This window comes from Pollicipes pollicipes, unplaced genomic scaffold, assembly GCF_011947565.3.
Source record: "Pollicipes pollicipes isolate AB1234 unplaced genomic scaffold, Ppol_2.1 Scaffold_7231;HRSCAF=8579_pilon_pilon_pilon, whole genome shotgun sequence".
Lineage (NCBI taxonomy): Eukaryota > Metazoa > Arthropoda > Thecostraca > Pollicipedomorpha > Pollicipedidae > Pollicipes > Pollicipes pollicipes.
Genome location: NW_023597034.1, coordinates 38,109,099 through 38,117,244, shown reverse-complemented (window position 1 = coordinate 38,117,244; position 8,146 = coordinate 38,109,099).

Here is an 8,146-nt window from a genome sequence, read left to right as displayed (position 1 = left end):
GGCGGGGGTCCGACCGCCTCAGTCGGGCGGGCGCGGCCTTCAGGTGCCGGCCGGTCGCCGGCCCCAGCCGCCGGGTCGGCCGGTGCAGCGAACGGCCGGGCGTGGACGGGGCCGAGCAGCCGGCGCAGACGGGGTGGCAGCCGGGACGCGCGCTCAGCACTGATACGGGTCACCAGGTGGCCTCTGTTTACCTGCTGACCGGCTCGAGGCGTGGGTGGTTTTCGAAAGCACAGGCTGTGCAGACTGCTATCTTGTTGCAGCCTTTTACGGCAGCAAACAACAACGCCGCGCGGACCATCAAAGCAGGCGCGTGGCACCGCGGCCCCCCTCGGCCCGGCAGCAGCCCAACCCGCACCCATCCCGCTTCTCCGCACTCTACATCGTCCACACGTCCCTCGAGGCGCACAAGCCGGGCTCATCCAGCAGGCGCGCGGCGGCCGGCATACCGCCGCGCTGGCCCTGACACCTACCTGGGTCCGGCATGCGACGGCCGGCCACCAAGGATACCGACCCGGCCGCCCGCCCGCCTAACCCGGTGGCGGGGCGCGTGGCCCGGCCGCAGCACTCCAGCGACGGGGCAGCACGGGTGGTAGAGATCGATAGTAAAAAAACTTGGGCGGTTTAGAACGCGTGAAAGATGGGTTGTTCTGCTGTAGTACTGGAACAGCCGACGCACAGGTGGTTGCGCGGCTCTGCGTTACTCACGTCATGCCGGCACGACTGGATCGCCAGCCACCTGCCTTAAAAGTGCAAACAGTTAACCAACTTCACACGCCCACAAGCCTGTTGTAGGTCTTCGGGCTTCAACATAACCCCAGGCATGACGCAGCAACGGGAACTACGCTCTTATCGGGTTTCATCAGCTGGTAAGCGCGCCTGCACGCCCGGCAGGCCGGGCAGCAGCGGCGCCTACCTGCGCGGCGGCCCGCAGGCAGTCGGACGTCTCGCAGCGTACTGTCTCGTCCACGGGCGGCGGCGGCGGCCACGAGGCAGCCAACACGATCACTATCATCAGCAGCAACAGCGCCAGCAGGCCCAGCACGGCCAGCGTCAGCATCCAGCGCAGCGGCAGGCCCAGCGAGGCGGCCGCCCAGCGCAGCCGACCAGGCCGCCGCTTGCTCGCCTCAACAGAGTCGTCCAGCATGGTGTCACGCTCGCGCGGCTCGGCGACCGGCTCGCCGTTCTCACCGCCCATCGCGCTGTCGCGGGCCGCACACGCTCCCAGGCCACACTCGCCGCACCCGGTGACTCGCAGTCCCACTGCCGTCAGCGCGCGGCGCCGACCGGCCGACGCGCCGCCAGCGCCGCCGCTCGCGCGGCGGCCGGGCGGCGAACTAGTGGGCGGCCCGCGGACTACGTGCCACGTGATCGCCGCAGGCGCCGCCGCTGATCTCCGAAACGATGGCGACCAGCGGTGTGGCTACGTTGAGGTACTTCCACCCCGACCAACTGACGATGGGTGTCGCTCCTCACGAGCTGAAACTCCTCCGGTAGTGTTGTGACGTCAGCTAGCGGAGTGTCAGGCCGGGCTGGCGGAGTGGCGGCGCGCGTGCCGGCCGGCGTGGCCCCGCAGTGACGTCACCAGGTATCGGGGCGTGCCGGCGCCCGGACCGGTTGTGGGCCGTCCTGACGGGGAACGTGGAGCGGTCATCGCCTTCTCCTGAGCGCGCCGTGCATTCTGCCAGGATTTGCGCTTGGGCACCCGCGGAGCGGTGGGGTCCGGGGACCCCAGTGACAAACTTTACTTATGAGTTCTAATAAGATTACATCGAAATCGATCTGGTCCCAGTAAAACAGTTCCGTTCGGTTGCGACTGTATTGCCACCTGTCTGTGTGAAGTGTGTCTCAAATGCCGTTTGGAATTTTCATTTTTCGCGCATTCAGCAGGGCTCATTTTGCTACCAACCGCAAGTGTTCGTGGCCCCTAAATTAATCTCAGTGATCCCATCCCGAGTAACACCGGGTTTCCCGCCCGGGCTGATCGACAGGAACGATCCTGAGGCTTGTAGGAAGGAGGTGCGACGCATTCCTGCATTATCCTCGGCTCAGACAGTAATGCTGGCTCGTAATTCTAATGTAGCACTGCTATTTTCAAGTATTGCGTGATATAGTGGTGTAGAATCGCGGTATCGGGCTCATAGGTCGACTGTTTCCATCTGAAATTGCTGGAAGCAAGGCACCCAACTTATGCTAATAGCCGTACCTGTTCGGAACCCGGTCAAGTGGAAGCGCAAGCATTCGAGGCAGTGTGACGACCCCTTGTTCGGCAGCGGGTGCCTCTCCTAGCTAAAATTAGGCATCGGCGATAGGCATCGAGCACACCAGACACGGCGGCGCCCCGGTGCTCTTCTAAACCGGCACCCCGGTGATGGTGCAAGCAGCGACGCGCCCTGGTGCTCTTCTAAACCGGCACCCCTTGTGATAATGCAGCCGGCGGCGAGTGACTGGAAATGAGCTCATCTGGTTAAATCCCCTGGCGTTCTCACAATCGGAATCAGTCGCTGCTGAGCGGGTTTTGTTTGATTCGGTGTCAGTGGAATGGATTCCTGCGCCGTCTCACAGCGCATGGATATTTGTTTAAATGTATATTCTCACCCCAAATCAGGGCAGCTCGGTGCTGCTGAACCGGCTCTCATCCCGGCTCAAGGAGCTTTGACTCAGTTCCAGGATAGATTCCGTTAGTTATTGCAGTAGCAACGGCTTAGAAAAGAGCCCGGCCTTCATACAACCCAAAATAGAACGTTGAGCTCTAAAGGAATACGATTACGCACGATTGTGTTCCATTTAGCCCACATATAGGTTACTTGCCACGTCATAATATGCCACGCTGTGTGTGTTTGTATATAAATAGGCCAACCGACGACTTAATTCGCTCGAGTTAAATTTTGGCTTTTCGAAAACATCAAGGAAATCAATTTTGCCCGGATGAATCGACGAAAACCTGGTCGAGTGCGTAGCTGATCCCAGCTCCAGCTGACGTCAGAGGTGAGGCTGCTTCTGAGACATCTCGGACGCCCCAAGGCTGCAAGGACGCTGCTGATACGCCATTGCATTTCTGAATTAAATAACGCGCCTTCAGTGCGAACACTTGCATCTCAGGTGTGCACGGCTGCGATCGGTACGTACAGTCTCAAGAAGCAGCACTAGTCCTGTCATTGGTCTCACTATGTGAACTCAACGCTTCGCCGTTCCCAGCATCTCCTCTCAGCAGATCGTAGTGCGACATCCTATCCCTCGGTTTTCACCATCCTTTCAGCCTATCTTTCACTCGCGGCGCCATTCTCACGCCTGTGTACGTTGCCGGCTTTGTTCTGGCGAGATCCATGCTACCCGATCAACAGGCCGGCCCTTCGTCTGGTGTATGACGTGCTTGGCGTCTTTGATCATTTAGCGTCGATATCTCGCACCTGATGTGACGGAAACAATGAATGACCAGGTGTGAAAGCTCGGCTTGAATCCGCGGCGCTCCATCCACAGCCGCTAGCGGCAGCCCTCCATTTGCGCGAACCTCCCTTTTTCCGTCTCAGACAAAACTGCGGGCCTGAGATGTACCTGCACTGCCCTACTCCGTAAACCTCCAGGTCAGACGGAATTCGTAAATCTGTCATTGTGAATGACGCTCTTAAAATGACTTCTGCCATACCAGCGAATAATTTGTCCAGTGTGCAGATATCCTTAAGGAAGGCCCTGTCATGCACGGGTAGCTCCACGAACAGGCGCTGGGGCCCCACCGAAGACCAAACAAAAGCGGGACTCGCCGTTCACGCGGCACGCGCTGAGGACTGCCAGGCGATAGTGTGTCGGACGGAGCGATTGTCGGAGACGACGGCCCTCGTTGGGGGCGTGACGTCTCTCGCGCGACCGTATGGTGCTGGCGCAGCTGCTCGGCATCCTCAGGACCTAGGTCAGCGGAGTGAGGCACGGAGGCAGCAACAGCGTTGCGCCCGGTGGGCTCGGACTTTGTGCGCTTACATGAACGAAACACTCCACCGGGAAGGGTAACACCGTGCTCCCCGGTGAAAGTGCGTAGCCGGCGGCTCAGTTCGTACGTATTTGTCGGCGCATCACCAGCGGATGTACGCCGTACGTGTTCCTGACGTTGGTCTGGTCCACGCCGCGCCCTCGCGGCCAGACGCGTCCTCTGGTGGTTCCGGTGCTGACATTCCGCCCTGACTGAGGTGGCTGTCCGCGACTGAGCTGATCACAGTGGTCGACCTTCGTCCTGTTTGTCCCCGTACCGAGCTGTCCGGCCGCCAGCACGTCCGCTCGCCGCACTGCGGTCCCTACAGGGGGCGAGCAGCACCGCTGGTTAAATATTCTTGCAGCCGGTTCCCGACTCGCAGATTAAGTTCACGAGATTGGGCTTTGCATCAACAACTAGTGACACCACTCAGTAAAATAATGAAACTGAAAGATAGGATTGACCTAAACTGCCAAGTAATTAAGAGCGAATGGACGTATATATGGTAAACGTGTAACGGGTTGCAATGATACGAACGATAACACGGAATACATGTTAAAAGATAGAGCATGTACTCCACAGAGGATGGGCTAAACGCCGAGAATGCGATAATGCTGATAAACACCACCTGCAAACAGAGGTTGGTTTCCTTTTGAATCGTAGTCCGAGTTTAGACACGAAGTGTGACATTTGACTCCATTTGGGAAGCACGACGCGTTTAAGACGCGTTTGTCCACTGCGCGATTGCCTCGCTGCGCGCTGATGCGGTACGAATTTACTGAGTGCTGCACTACGAAAATACCAGAGTGCTGCACTGGACCAGTCACAGTGTTCTTATGATGTGAGCCTACCACGACTCTCTTTGCCTTTGCATCTTCCCATCACACATCATGCCGGCGATCTGTGCATTGTCGCTGCCAGTTGTCCAACTTCCTCTCCGCCGCCGTGGCATCAGAGGTAAGAGTTTCAGAGGTGCTGGTTTCATCATCAAGGTTTCATCAGAGGTGCTTAAGACGAAATGAATCCATCTGGCGATCGAACCATCAACATGGGCTGTGAGGCGCCACGTAAAGTGCAATAACACTACGCAACGCACTATACAATGCACCATGCTGTAGGCCATACCACAGCTATGAGGCACCACGTAAAGCGCAATATAACTACGCAACGCACTATGCAATGCATCATTCTGTAGGCCGTACCACAGCTGTCTTTCCATCCTCCTTATGCCTATGTTTGTTTGTACTACGCTTATGCTTCTTTTTATCAAAGATTTAGTTGGAAACTTTTGAATGGATAGATTTTGGTGGAACCACAGCCCACGCTAAGCAGTGCCTGTTGCGTGACCCCTGGCCCCACCATGCGAAATTCCAGGTCAACAGGATACTTTGGTGCGAAGGCTTAAGTGCCGTAATACTCGTCGCGGTCAGCCATGCGCTCTGATGTCACTTGACCTTTGACGCTGCCGCTGCCGCCGGCCGCAGGCCATCTCCGTCGAGAACAGATGGCTAACGCAAAAGGTTCCTAAAGCTTAGCCCGCCAAGGGTGTGTAGAACGGAATGCACGCGCTCCAACCAACTGGTCAACCAGGATGGACACGTGATACATCACGTCCATTTACAAACCACACAGATCAAGTCAAGTTTAAGATCACAGCCAAGGTCGTGTGACTTGAACGCTGACCACAGTAGTTGGACCCGCACCGTTTCCTGCTAAGGGCGTCCTAGTTATTTCCATGGATAAAAATACTGCTGCTAGCTATATATGGATCTGGAATGCGTGCGATCGCCAACCGAAACCACGCAGCAGCCATTAATGTGTTCTCTTTTTGAGGAAGATGATGGAAGCGCTTGCCCTGTCTCCCCTCCCCCCGTCTGTACCGCCACTGGTTTCTTCCTTTGGCAGTTGTAAGATGTGCTCTTGTACAATCGTTCATGACGGTGGAAAACATTACAGTCTGTTTGCAACGTCGCTCTTTTGTCGGCGTACTTGTCTATCGGTACTCACCACGCGCACTTTCAGCCTTTTAGACCTCTCAGTCCTTGCTTTGCATGCGTATCAAAATTGAACTCTCATGGTTCTTTTTGCTGGGTGAAACCAGTCAGCTTTAGGCTGAAATGCCATGGTGATGGTGCCCCGAGGAAGTTGGCAGCGAAACAGGTTGTTGCCCCTTTCTTTCCAGGCAACGTCGTCATACTGTTAAATGGCTGAATCTGGATGTATGTGACCAGTCTGGCGACGTCAACTCGGCGCACGACACTGTGTTTTTTTGGCGCACGACACTGTGTTTTTTTGGTGCACGACACTGTGTTTTTTTGGTGCACGACACTGTGTTTTTTGGGTGGCGGAGGTGGGAGTATTGGGCAGATTTTCTGATGTCCTCCTTTTGCTCCGTTTTTATCACTTACGCCTGCTTCCATCGAAGCTTGACGATACGCTGTTCATTTAACTGACTTTTAACAGCGCAGTGCATCACGTTATGTTTGCTGCACAGCCCAAGATGCCCAAGATATTTACCTTTCATGACTGAGCACAAACATGTTCGTAGACCTTAGAACAGAGCACGCGCCTAAAGGAATGCGATACCTTTCCCATCCTTACCATTCTTCTAGAAGCGTAAGCCACATTTTGGCTCAAAACATCAAGTTATCTCTTTTTTGTTATGCATTCCAGAGGTTTCAGTCTAGCTAGCCCCAGTGCCAGATCTCCGCACAACTACCGTTGTCACGTTATACACGCTGCTGCAATGTTTCGACGCCACCGAACCCTTAAGATGCACGTCCCTTTAGAATATTGTGTTCTCGCCTTCTACAGCAGCGAGATTCACCTCAAGATACCTCCATTCGTAAGCTATTCGACTCAATCAGAGCAGTCGCATCAAATATCTGCAGGCTGAGGGACGGCACAATGTCTTTGATCGTCACCATGGCTCACCTGCTTTCACACAATGAATGAATGGGGCAAAGTTCAATAAAGTCGGCCGGCTCACGGACAGCGCATGAGCTTCTTATCGGTTACCCAAGAATACTGCCGGCGGCGACTGAGCATGCATTGCGACTCGTGATAGTTCGCCGCTACGAAAGTTTCAAATTTCATACCTTTAGCTCAAGTTTTTTACAAGCGGATGCTACAAACGATTAGTCAAGGGGTGGTAAACAGCGGAAACGATTCGCCGCACACTATGATGTAAATTTTGTCGCCACCGTAACGACATTTTTCACGGCAGCGTATTGACACGTTTTCGAAATGGCGTCATTTTAGGCTTGTCCAATCGTTCGTGACACAACCGTGCGTCATAGAAAGTTGTGCTGCCCCCACGACTTGCAGACGGTACATTGACTGATGTTGTGAAGTTGAATTGACGCCTTAACATGTTTCGGCTGTCGAATTGTGGAGCAAAACGTGAAAAGCTCTCGAGAACTGGCAAATCCGTTGAGACCGCTCGTCCGCCGGCGCGACTACGCACTTGTCACTTCGCGATTGCCCGACCTTACTAGATCGTCGCCGATTGATCGCAAATTTACATCGCAAGTGTTGTGCCGATCAAAATTTGACAACACGTTCTCGCGCACCATCCTCTCACTATGCACCTTTCAGTTATTACGCGACACTGCAAGACCTCGGCCACGTACCCTGGTCGAGCGAAAATGTCATTGTCCTTCTCGCTCCGGATACCTGGGTACCTGCTAAATGCCGGGACTGGACACACTCGTCCACTCACCCACCGACAGGTCTTTATCCAGCACATCAGATGTGCAAATCATTGCTGCAAGAACTTTGAGCTGAAGCTCCTGCAGCCAGACGTGTTCTTGTACTGATCCTCATCTATAATGAGCCGGTGATAAGTCCAGCATTTGTGTCTCATGCAATGTAGCGCAGAAACCAACTTCTGTGTGAGTCAGTTTTACATGAAACAACATAATTGCTTCGACTTTTTAAGATGAGCCTATGCTATGATCAAAACACCACCTACCTATTCCAATGGGTCGTCATCCGTCTATTCCGAGCTGTAACCTGCCAAAACCGTTTGGTGAGGCCGGGTTCGGGTCTAATGTTTCGTACACCAAGCTCTTTTTCGTTTCAAGTGCTTGCGGACCACTTCGTCTCTCGCTCGTAAGTGCACGCTGATGGGATTTGCATTAATGTGTCCGTAATGACGGCAAATTATTGGTTATTATAGCCTTC